Below are 12,331 nucleotides of genomic sequence, written 5' to 3' on the forward strand. Positions count from 1 at the left end.
TCAGAGTCAAAGATCGTCCTGAGTATGAGGGCCATGAGTATGAGGAGCATGGCACTGAGCCGTGTGAGGTTACCATCTACATTGGGAAGAGTGAAGAGTTCCCCGACCTCACTGAAGCCTAGAGTGTGACCACAACCAAGTTTAGCTTCATCGACACCTATTAGGTTGTGGCCCATAAAGCCTTGTGGTACCTCTACCAGATCTATGAGGAGCCCATTGCCCATACCCCCATGCGGTTCTTTCCACCTTTGGACAGGAATCGGCGGGCATAGAGGGCTTGCATGGAGGCTTTGCAAGGGCAAGATGCGCAAGAGGACAGTCCAACCATGGTGCACTTGACCACATAACTACTTGCTCTAGATGAGCAATATGATCAACAAGCCTTGGAGCTGAGGGCGTGCCTTCGGCATGCTAAGGAAGCCGAGATCTTCAACTAGATGCTCTAGGTGCAACTTGCCGAAGCACATGCTAGTGTTGCAGCTGCTGAGAGTTGGGAGACTACCATGTCGGAAGCTCTAAAGGAGGCTAAAGATCGACATGTCCATCAGCTGTGGGAGGCCTATCTTGTCACCAGGGCCAAGCGGAGGATACTAGCTGCTGAAAGGTAGGATGCTCCCATCTTGGAAGGGATGCCTATCCACCTGCTAGAAAGAAGAACTGGTGTTATGGCACCGCCAGCACCACCACCCTCGAAAGTGTCAGAAGTCAAGCCCTTGATTCCTCAAACTTAGCCATCGCCATGAGAAGATGTAGATTAGTTGCCTTGGGATGCTGTACTCGTAGTAGCAGTGTTTTTCATTGCTGCCCTCTAGTATTGTACTCTTGTCGTTGATTTCATTCATAGTTGTTGAGATCATCCAACCATAGGTGAAAGCTGTGTCATGAATGGGAGCCTGAATGCTTGTACGTTGTACCCATATAAGAGCATTGGAACATGCATTGTATTTATTTTGCTATGTTTATTGTGTTCATCTACCTTAAGTTTGTTAGATGTGCTTAAGAGTTTCATGGACGATATTAAGCGGGTTACAAGAGATGTTGACATTCAGATGCTTGTAGATCAGTCGTGATTGGATAATATTGGACACTATATTGACTAATTGTGGTTGTTCCAACAGAACACTTGAATCTCTTTAAATCAAATCTGTCGTTGGATTTGAATTCCTTGTCCCTTGTCGTAAAGGGAACCCTTGTTGTTTGAATTTTTTCATTGCAATACTCTCCTTATTTAGCGGTCTATGACCCCACCGTCTTCATGGTGTATAAGTTGGTAATAGTTGCCTGGTTAAAAGCCTATGGTGCCACAACAAAACCGAGGGCTCTCTGTGGAACAGCTGCCACATGTGACGCTGCTCAGCATGTGCTAGTATTGAGGTTGTTGACCAAGCATCTTTACCAAGTTACACTGCCACACAACTTTTGCTACAAATATTCTCCTTGAAAATGTTCAGGTGTTTAAACAGGAAATCCACAACGGGTTGATGACATAGTGTTCTTTCAAAGTAAACAAGAGGAGGTGGTTTTGAAGGAAGAAAGTATGACATGGTCTCAGTCTACATGAAAGACGAATGTGGTTGAGTAAAGGAAAGAAAAACAAGAGTAGTAAGGGAAGTTAGTCTTGGATAGTCGGGAGTAATTGTAAAAGTTTGAGTGAATGTCATGTCCCAAGCTCTGTGTTTAGTTGACCGTGCTATGCATGCTGGGTCGTTTTGCTGTGTGCCTTGCAAACGCTGTCTGTATCGGGTCCTTACCTCCCCGTTCTCATGTGGCCATGGCATCATGCCGTACACGCCATCTTTGTGCACTGTGCGTTTCTCCTTTTTCCAACATTCGGTCGGTTCTCGACTCTCACTCCTCATCCTCATACCGGACCCCCTTCCTCTTTCTCTTTTCTCTTGGAAACATGGTCACCTATACGCCTGCCTCAACGAGTGGACCCCCTCTCCTCTAGCTTATCTTCTGCCCACTCACATAGGAAGCACACCATGTCCGATCTTATCTTCATAGCATGAACCGCCTGTGTATTCTATCCATGCTATCTCCACTTCTAGTGTGTTGCACCCCACCTCTGTTCACCTATATAAGATGCCCTTGGTCCTTGCTCTTTTTCTTCTTCATCCCATCCCCTCGCATTCGGAGTAGAGCTACGAGCTCCAGTCATCAGTCGAGAAATTAGGTTCATCAGTCTAAGGTGATGGTGTAATTTGTGGAGAAGAAGGATCTGGTTTTGTCGAAGAAGTTCAAATTCCCTTTGGTTAGTTGGTCTTAGGGTTCGCGATGTTTGAATTCTGGGAGCCTGTTTCTAGATCATATGGTGCTACGCCATGTTTTGGATAATTATTATCTTGTTATTTCTCCATTGTCCACGTCTATCTTGACTTCTGGATTAAGTCTCGGTTGTATTAGGTTGCTCTTAACCATGTATCTCTAGATTCCCATATGGTTTAGTATTCAAAGTCATGTAATATTTTGTGTAATCCCTGATCTATGAAATGTAATCACGTTTTCCCTTCTGGTTCTTGATTTGAATCTCGAGATGAGATTCTTTTTAAGGGGGGTTTGGTTGTAACACCCCTAGTATTATGAGTTTGTTTAGCACCGTGATTTAGGCCTAAGTAAAATTTTCGAAACCGGTTTCTTGGATTTTTTATTTAAAGCGTACTCGACGTGATGAGTGAATCCTGTATGACTTAATTTTGTGGACTCAAATAAATGCCCAAGTTAAATTACTCAGCGTGTAAAGATATTCAAGAATGTCGAACGACAATTCTGGTCAATCGATAGTGAACGGTTTGTTCTATTAGATTAAGCATGAAAAGCAACTTTTATAAATAAAATAAAATCCATTAATAAATATAACGATATACATATATAGCTTTTGAATCAAATTTAAATTTGAGCTTGTTGAAATTTTTTCTGTGCCTAGACGTTGCAAATTATTTAAACTAGTAAACTGTTAGATATATATATATATATATATATAGGTATATATACGTTACGATGAAAACTCTAAAACAAAGAATTAGAAGAAAGGGCAAACGTACTCAGCGATACTAGTAGCGATTGACTGTACAAGTTGATCGACAGCTCCTCGCTCTTTCTTTTCTCCGCTCGTCTGCCTCCTACTGCTGCCGTACTGGACGTTGCTTCCTCGCGACCTCGTGCACATGGGCCTGGTGGCTTGGCTGTGCTGGCTGCTTGCTTTGATGTGATGCATCACGTAGTCCTTCCTTGTTTGTTCGCCTGCTGAGCCACGTGCTCGTGGTCGCTATCGATTGGTCCGCTCCACCTTAATCGATGAGTTCGCTCATGTGCTTTCCCCACCGACGCGCCTTGTGTAGAGCCATCCTTCTTCCTCCCCCACTCGCTCGCGCTCTTGGCCCTCTCCTCTGCTTGTGCGTGCTACCCCATTGTGGCGCCGTTGCCGGCTCCACGCCTGAGCACGCGTGCCCCGGTCCCACGTTGGTCCTACGGTTCCATGGCGCATCGAGCCATAGCGCTGCCCCTCCTTTCCCCATGCCTATAGTCACCGGTGCCCCCTACGCTTCCTCTCCCTTGCTCCTCCCTCCCGTGCCTCTAGGAGCCCACAGCGCTGCCCCTCCCGTAGCACCTCACCTCACTCCTCCATGCCACCATGGCCGTTTCCACTGCCGCCACCGCGTGTGCGAGCGCACGCCACCATCAGGCGCGTCATGGCCGCCCGCCATGCCCCACAGTCACTGAGCCCGAGTCCCATGCCGCACCCCCGATGTATTTGGTGCCGGAGCCACCGATGCGCCTGGAGCGCTGCCCGCGTTTCCCGTGCTGTTTCCCTCCGCTGTTGTGACCTCGCCGCATCACCATCGTTCGCCTTCCGTTCACCAAAGCCGCGTGGAGCTCCACCCGGTCCGCACCGCCCCATGTCATGTCCAGTCACGATCGCGCATCTCCTCTCGCTCATCGTCGCCCTGCATCCCTTGCGCGCGCACCGCGCCGCTCACCCCGCGCGCGAGCACACCATGCCCGCTCGGTGCCGGAGTTTGCCTCGCCGACCACCATGCCCCACTGCGTCGTTGCCGTGCCACCACCACACGTTGCCCCATTGTTGTGGGCCACCTCATCTAGCATCGTGGGCGCCCTTGGATGCGGGCCGGTTCTGCGCACCTCGCGGCCGGTCCCTAGCCACCGCCGTGTGGCTCCAGCGCCGTATCGGCCGCCGATGATGACTCCTCTCTGTCGTGCTCTGTTTTTGTGAAGAGGAAAAGGGGAGATAGGTAAGGATAGAATCTTTCTAGGGTCCTATGAGGTCGAGATAGCAGACTAGAAGGAGAGTGAATAGTTCTTTCTAAAATTAATCACGTCGGCTAACCGAAACAAGTGCGAAATTAAAACTATTGGTCTAGCCAAGACTACACCCCTTTATTTATGTTCTTTAGCACCTTCCAAAGATACTAATTAAGTAACAAAGGTGTCGGGCTAGCTAGAGCTCACCTAACCAATTCTAGAAGCAAAGTCACATAAACCTATGCCACTAGTACTTCAAGCAACAAGGGAGCGCCTACACAAGCAAGTAAGCAAAGGCACAAAGCCACCTAAGCTCACTAGCAATACTCAATAACAAGGCAACCAATGCCAAATTAGAGAGCACAATTACTTAGCTACATAAACTAAGTAATGTGACTAACAAGGTTACACAAACCAAATTAGCCACGCAAGGGAGCTACTTCTATGCTACACAAGCAAGAAGGTAACTAGTAAGCTACACAAGCTAACTAATTACAAGAGCAACTACACAAGCACACTGTATATGAAATATAAATACAAGCTTGTGAAAAGGGGATTGCAAACCAACGGGAAGAACAAGGTTGACACGGTGATTTTTCCCTCGAGGTTCACGTGCTTACCAACACGCTAGTCCACGTTGTGTCGACCGTTCACTTGGTGGTTCGGGCGGCTAACTGGCATCACCTGCCAAGCCCGTACGTCGGGCACCGCAAGAACCTACCTCAAAAGTGATGGTAGCTTAATGACACACTTTACTAGAGTTGCTCTTCGTGGCTCCCACGGGACAAGCACAATGCCCCTCACAAAGCTCTTCTCTAGAGCACCACACAAGCTTCTTATGGGCTTTGACGGAGACCACCACCAAGCTATCTAGGAGGTGGCAACCTCCAAGAGTAACAAGCACCACTGGCTTGCAACTCAATCACCTAGTGCCACTCGAAGCAACCTCACGATGCAATTGCACTAGAATCGCTCTCTCACACAATCGGATGATCACTATAAAAAATATGTGAGATGGAGGGCTCTCAAGCACTCTCAAGCATGGACACAAACTCTCCTGAGGTGCTCAGCACTAGCCATGGCCGAGACCCCCCTTCTATTTATAGCCCCACAGGCTAAACTAGCCGTTACCCCCTTCACTGGGCATTTTTTGGGTTGACCGGACGTGTTGGTCATATCGATTGGGCGCTGGACCTCAGCGTCCGGTCAACAGATGCTCACCACGTATTGCCTCCATTCAACCTCAGTCGCTTGATCTCAACGATCAAGTGATGACCGAACGTAGCTGCTCAAACTGACCGAACGTAGCAACCCGAACGTCTGGTCGTTTCTAATAAGGTACCAATCACGACCAGACACGTCCAGTCGGTCACGAGCAGACGCAGCATCAGCGTTCGATCCTTCTCCAACTTTTCTTCATCGCCTACATCACCGTACATCAGCCTGACCAGACGCACTATGCCAGTGTCCGGTAACTTTCAAAGCTAGCGTCCGGTCGAAGACCGATGCCTACATGCTCTCTGCAGTCACTGACCGAACGTAGGACCTCAGCGTCCAGTCACCTCATGACTAGCGTTCGGTCCACTATGTCAGACCCTGTCTTTTCTATATAGGGCGCCGGTGGCACCGTTGGACACTCCACCGATGGAGTACAAACCTTTGCCTCTGTTCCTTCACTGAGTTGATCCACATCAACTCTAACTTCATCTCCTTTGTAAATGTGCCAACACCACCAAGTATACACCACCATGTGTATGTGTGTTAGCATTTTCACAAATATTTTCCAAAGGATTAGCCACTCAGCTGCCATGCCACTCAATCCTAGCATCGATGCAAAGTTAGATCACTCGAGTGGCACTTAGATGACCGATATACAAACAAGTTTGCCCCTCTTGATAGTATGGCCATCTATCCTAAACCCGGTCATCAACTTCTCTACACACCTATGACTGGTGAAATGAAATGCCCTAGGTTATACCTTTGCCTTGCGCATTCCATTCCATCTCTCTAATGTCGATGCAACACATGCACAACATGATCACAATGATATGATCCACTTCATATCATCACGTGATCATATTGGTTCATCGATCTTGACTTCACTGCTTTTCATCGTTGCCTTTCGTCCATCGGTGCAAGTCTTGCTCAAGCTTCACCGCCACGCGGGTCCATCGCTCCAAAGCCTTCGACTTGTCCTTCATGCTTGCAACTGGTCTATTAAGCCAAGTCTTGTCTTAATCTTCTCCACCTTGATCACATGACTCAATGTCATGTCTCATGTGTAATGAGCTCCTTCATCATCACATGTGTGAGCTTTACAACATCTCCAAGCCATTTTCACCTTCATGGCATATGTTGCTCACACAATATATACATGTGGACTAATCACATGTGTATCTCACATAAATACAATTAGTCCACCTAGGTTGTCACTCAATTACCAAAATCACACAAGGACCTTTCAAGTCCTCAATGCAAGTTCAGTGACTCCCGTTAAATAGTTTTCATGTCTTGCGGGCTGATTTAAGGAAATTACAAGGGCCTCTTAGCAAAATGATGCCGCCACCATTGGGCCGTCCGCGCCGCCTGTCCTAGGCCTGGTTGCCATGCGCCTTGTTGGGCCACTTGCGCCACGCGCTGGGCTGGCCTATGGCCATCGCGCCTGGCTGCCTAGACGCTAGACCTAGCCGAGTTGGCCACTAGGCTAGTTTTGGGCAGGACCCCACACCCCGTGTGGGCCAGCTTGACTGGGCCATCGCCTACACCGCACTGGCCAGTTTACCGCTGACCGCACACGCCACGCTAGGCCACCGAAGATCACCTGCCGCGCCTGGCCCGCTCCACCGCGTGCCGCTCCGCCCTTCTGGGCTGCTGGGCCGCTTAAGATGCCACTGGCCCTTTCGTTCTATAACATTTCTAATTAAGTTTTGGAAATAAACTTGTAAAATCAATATAAAATTGTGTAGGTGTTCAAAAATGGTGAAACTAGTTTTATTGAGTCTCTAAAATCATGATCTACCTGTTAGTATATTTTATTCACATAGTTTGATAATATTCTTGGAAGCTATATAATTAATTTAAGGTACTTAATATTATGTAAAGATAAACTTGTAGGAATTTTCATGATAAATCGTAATATTGTTGAATCTAAAATTTGTACAGTAGGCTTCTAGCAATATTAGGTACTCACTGTAATTTTGTAGCTCCAGAATAATTAGTTTACTAAATAGATAATGATGTCCTATTTTGAATAATGATTAAATCGATAGAATGAAACAAAGAAACAACTTGGGTTTGTATAACTAAATATTTGTTGGGAAATAATGTCTTATTCGACAACATAGGTACGTAGATAAGTACGGTTGTCGTTAGAACTAGCTCGTTAACTTGAGAGGCGTAAATCGTATTGTACGAATCACAATTGCAGTTGATTAATTACTTCTTACATTGCATCGCATTGCATATCATATAGGTACGATGATGGATCAACGGATCAATTCAAGGATGATTGGAAATCCGAAGATGGTGTTGGTATTCTCTCTAGGAAATGATGCAATGGGCTTTCTATTTAGTTGATGATAGATGATCTGAAGATGTAGATACTAAGTTTTTAATATATATCTTACCCAGGCAAGCCCCAGTGCATAACCCCTACTTTTTGTAGTTTAAATTATAGTTGTGCATTAAGTTTAAGGAGTTGAATGAAACCCACTTGCATATATATATATATATATCTTTATCCTATGAGTCTTACTAGTATGACAGGATCGTGTGTAGAATGCTATGCTATAGAACTCGGTAGAAGTCGAGTGATGGTTGTCACTCGCGAGATATAGGGAAATATATTACTGTATTATTATCACTTGAAATATATAAATGGTGGAAAGAAAAAATGGTGACCGGGCAGGGATATGGTTTGGGTATTGGTGGGTGTAAGAGGTTGTGTCGCCGTGGACGTGGGGCATGGCTTGGTTACACTGCTTTCCCTGTTTGTGTCAGTTAAGGACCGGTCGTTGTATAAGCCATCGAGGCAAGTCACAGATCTATTGTCTTGAGCACATACTTGGGTATGGGCGCTTAGAAGACTTGTTGCTCTCTTGTCATGGGTTCCGGCTCTTTCTAGACCGACTGTCAGGGTTATTTTTTTGGTGGAGAAGGTCCTTGCACCGCACTGAGTCCGGGAGTCAGGGGCATGGGCTTCGAGTCCCAGTTTGGACGGAGACCTAAGACCCCAGGATAGGAGGGTGATGTGTTGGTCCTGCTTGTGCCATGGGTATAAGCGGAGCGTGTGTTTTCGGGGCACCTAGCTGGGCACATTGGTTCGTGAATCGCCGTCGAGTCGGTATGGCTTGTCTTATGCCTAGCACCGTAGTAAGAACTAAAAGACAAAAGATGGAATGAAAAAAGGAAATTTGATTGCTTACCACCTGCTTGAAAGTAGCATAGGTGCTTACATAGAATGGTTAGTTAATGAATCAATGCGGCTATTAATAAAAATCAAATATAAGGACGCACGCTTAATAATGCTTCCTGCAATATAATAAACCCACAAGCCAAATAGCCTTGCATATCCTTAGAGTCTTTTCTTTTCTCCTATCGGGTAAGTCTTACTGAGTACAATTGAGTACTCAGGGTTTTATTCCCCCTATTGCAGGTGACAGGTGGATGCTAAAGCTGACTTTTGTGTGTGGATTCCTCCTGGTGGGCTCAGCGAGGATTCCTTTACGCTGTGTTCGTAGTTGTTTTTTATAACTCTCACCAAATGTTTTTATAAATGAAAGTTTCATAATCTGTTGTCGTAGTTTATATATCAATACTTTATCACATCATTAATAGATGTTTATTTCTGCTGTAACTCTGTTCACATGTTTATATTCCGCTGTTCAATTAAATTGTTCATAGCTTTGTTAAGATGATTACATTCTGCTATTATAACATTAAATATTATACTCTGATGTTGTATTAAAAGTGATGTAAGAAATGGTTAAGAATGATGTAAGCTTTATTATCTCATTTGTGATCCTGATGGCAAAAATGTGGATTTTCAGGTTCTCCCCTGGGGTGTGCCCGATGAAACCGAGTAATTTAGTGTTCTCCCCTAGGTGCTTAGTGTCTAATAGAAGACAAGCACTTCTAGGAGGCATTAGATTAGGCGGTTCTGCCACAGGTAGCCACTCCCTCATGGATGCTTTCGATGTATCCCTCAGGGGTACTTGCCATGAAACATTATCGTGAGGGGTGATGGCTCCCCTAGCTAGAGTTAGAGTTGGAGGGCAACTCTGATTCTCCCACGAGAAGGTCGTGGAAAGATTCTATGACGTATTCGGTCATTCCCACGAACTCGTCATTCGTAGGGGATGGGGGCGTGCGCTACGCCATAAGGTGGCCAACGGTCTCTGCGGCGTTGCGTAGACCGAACGAGAGCATTGTCGAGGAGCTCCGGATGAGGTATTTTGGGGAGAGTAGCTCTCCTCCGGCAAGCTGCATCATGACATTAGTGAATGAGAAGGTGAGGCGGCGCAGGTCCTCCCAGGATGGTCGAGGTCCTAGGAAGGCACCAGGCTAGCACTCTAGCCTCCCATAATCGAAGCCGAGGAGCTGGTCGCTCTTGGGAGCATGATCTTCCTGTGGGTGCAGCTGTAGCTCCTCAAGCGCCTCGGCGATCGCGTTGAGGCCGGTGGAGTGGAGAGGTTGGACTACGCCGGGAACCTACGCCAACTCTCCCTCCGTTGTAATGATGAAGTCCAAGTTCCTGAAGCATACATGCGCGCTCGGGACCCAGCTGACGTCGTGACTAGCCATCCAAGGCCTGATATGGACGTTGAGACGCAGAAAAAGCCCCTACCTGGCGCGCCAATTATCGGTGTTTTTGGACCACCGATGAATAAATTTGTATTTGCGCGTCTGGCTAGGATGGTGTGCTCGGAGGACACAAGGATTTATACTGGTTCGGGTGAAACATCCATACATCCAGTTCGTTGTTGCTCATGTTACTGACACTTGGTTTGCAATAGGGGATACAAACAAACAAGAGAGGGAGAGGATTCGAAGTCTCTGGTGGAAGGAGTGAACGGGTGCTGAGAGCTCGCTTATCGCTCAGCCATGTGCTCGTGTCGTGCTCTTGTGTCTCAATCTTCCATTTCATGGGGCGCCCAACTTCCTCTTTTATGGGCGAAGGGAAAGCACGTGTTATAGAGGAGGAAAAGGAGAAGAACCAGAGAGAAAAGAAGGCTTCCACGGCTGTCGGGTCCTTCTTCTCCTTCATGCGGGTGTCGTCGATCCTATAGATGTCAACAGGGACGGCTCCATGTCGTGGCCCTATTCATCACTAGCACCATGTGCAAGCGTCATCTGCCGATCATGGTGTTCCACTCTGTCCCGGTGGACGTCGTGGTGAACTGACACGCCTGTCAGCGTCCGTACGAGAACTAGGCAGAACAGCACCGGCACTCCCAACACCGTTCTTGATGTGAATATTCAGGTATGGCCCGTTATGGCCACGGGTTACATCGAGGCATGTCAGCCTCTTCCCTGACGTCAGAGTTTTGACCTAGGCCCATATGCTTGGACCTAGCGTGGTTGGCGGCGGTATGGGTCCCCGTCGGACGAGACAAAACCTACGTCCTCGAGGTCAGGTGAGACAGAGTCCGCAACCTTGGGTGAGACTAAAACCGCGTCCTTGGGATCAGGCGAGACGGAGCCCACACCTAAGGAGTCGGGCGAGACGGAGCCCGCGACCTTGGGAGAGATGAAAACCGCGTCCTTGTGGTCGGGCGAGACAGAGCCTGCTAGGGATGAAAACGGTCGGGAATGGTCGGGAAAATGTCTTAACCATTCCCACTCCTGTATTTTTTGGCCGAGAACGGGAACGGGAAGGCCGGACGGGAAAATGAATCCGGTATTACGGGATATCGAGAACGGAATATTTCGAACGGGAACGCGTCAATTACGATCGGGAAGCGGCAACACAAAACGAAAACATCGATATATGTAGCCACTGGAAACAGTGAGCTCGATGCAACAATAGCAACCATGCATAATCCATATGCAAACAATAGCAAACAATGAGCTTATCAGAATATTTATGCAAAGAAAACTATAGAACTACCAAAAAAAGAAAATGGAAAAGAAAAATGAACAAAGGGCCAAACCTTGCTGCTCCTGTGCTCCATGCGTAAATTCTAGGGCCAAGCATGGAATGATGGGCCGCATGCTCCTTGCCTCCTCTCTTCCTGGGCCAAACCTTGTTGCTCCATGGGAAAAACGGGAATTTCCCGTGGGAGGTTTCGCGGACAAATACGGGATCCGCTAATTCGGTCGGGAAATCACTCTAACCGATTTTGATACCGGATTCGCCGAATTTTTTCGGATTTCTTCCCGAATCCGTTTTTTCCCGAGAAAATGATATCCGGTCAGGAATTCCGGTATTCGGTGTCGGTCGGTACGGGAATTTCCCGTTCCCGCTTTCATCCCTAGAGCCTGTACCCAAGGAGTCGGGCGAGACGGAGCCCGCGGCCTCGAGGTCGGGCAAGACGAAGCCCACGGCCTTGGACGAGATGGAACCCGCGTCCTTGGGTCGGGCGAGACAGAGCCCGCGGCCTTGAGGTTAGACGAGACCTTTTAATACGTCTCGAGCTATCCGGGAAAGTCAGCGTGGGTGCTAACTTTCTTGCTTTGGGTATCTCTAATATCTATACGCGACAGTGAGTATACGTGCGTGTTGTAGGCGTCTGCATTGTACTGTGTAATTAAAAAACATTTTTATATAAGGGAAGGAAAATCAAACTTTGTAAATAGTTATAGTTGAGGAAGGTCAAAATACTTTTTGCCTTTTCCCCTGACCTCCTAAATTTACCGTAGCTATTCATTTTCTGCCCCTCAAACGAGATTGTACTCCAACGTAATTATACGTAATTTCGAAAAAAAAACGGTGATTATACGTATGTCCTACGTTCACCATCACTACACAGAACCGTATTCAATAATACTGTCCCCATTTCTAATTGCTCTAGTGCTACTCCGCACTTTCATTCCGGTGATCTTTTATAGATGCCGCGTTCGCGTTGCG

This window comes from Miscanthus floridulus, chromosome 1, assembly GCF_019320115.1.
Source record: "Miscanthus floridulus cultivar M001 chromosome 1, ASM1932011v1, whole genome shotgun sequence".
NCBI lineage: Eukaryota > Viridiplantae > Streptophyta > Magnoliopsida > Poales > Poaceae > Miscanthus > Miscanthus floridulus.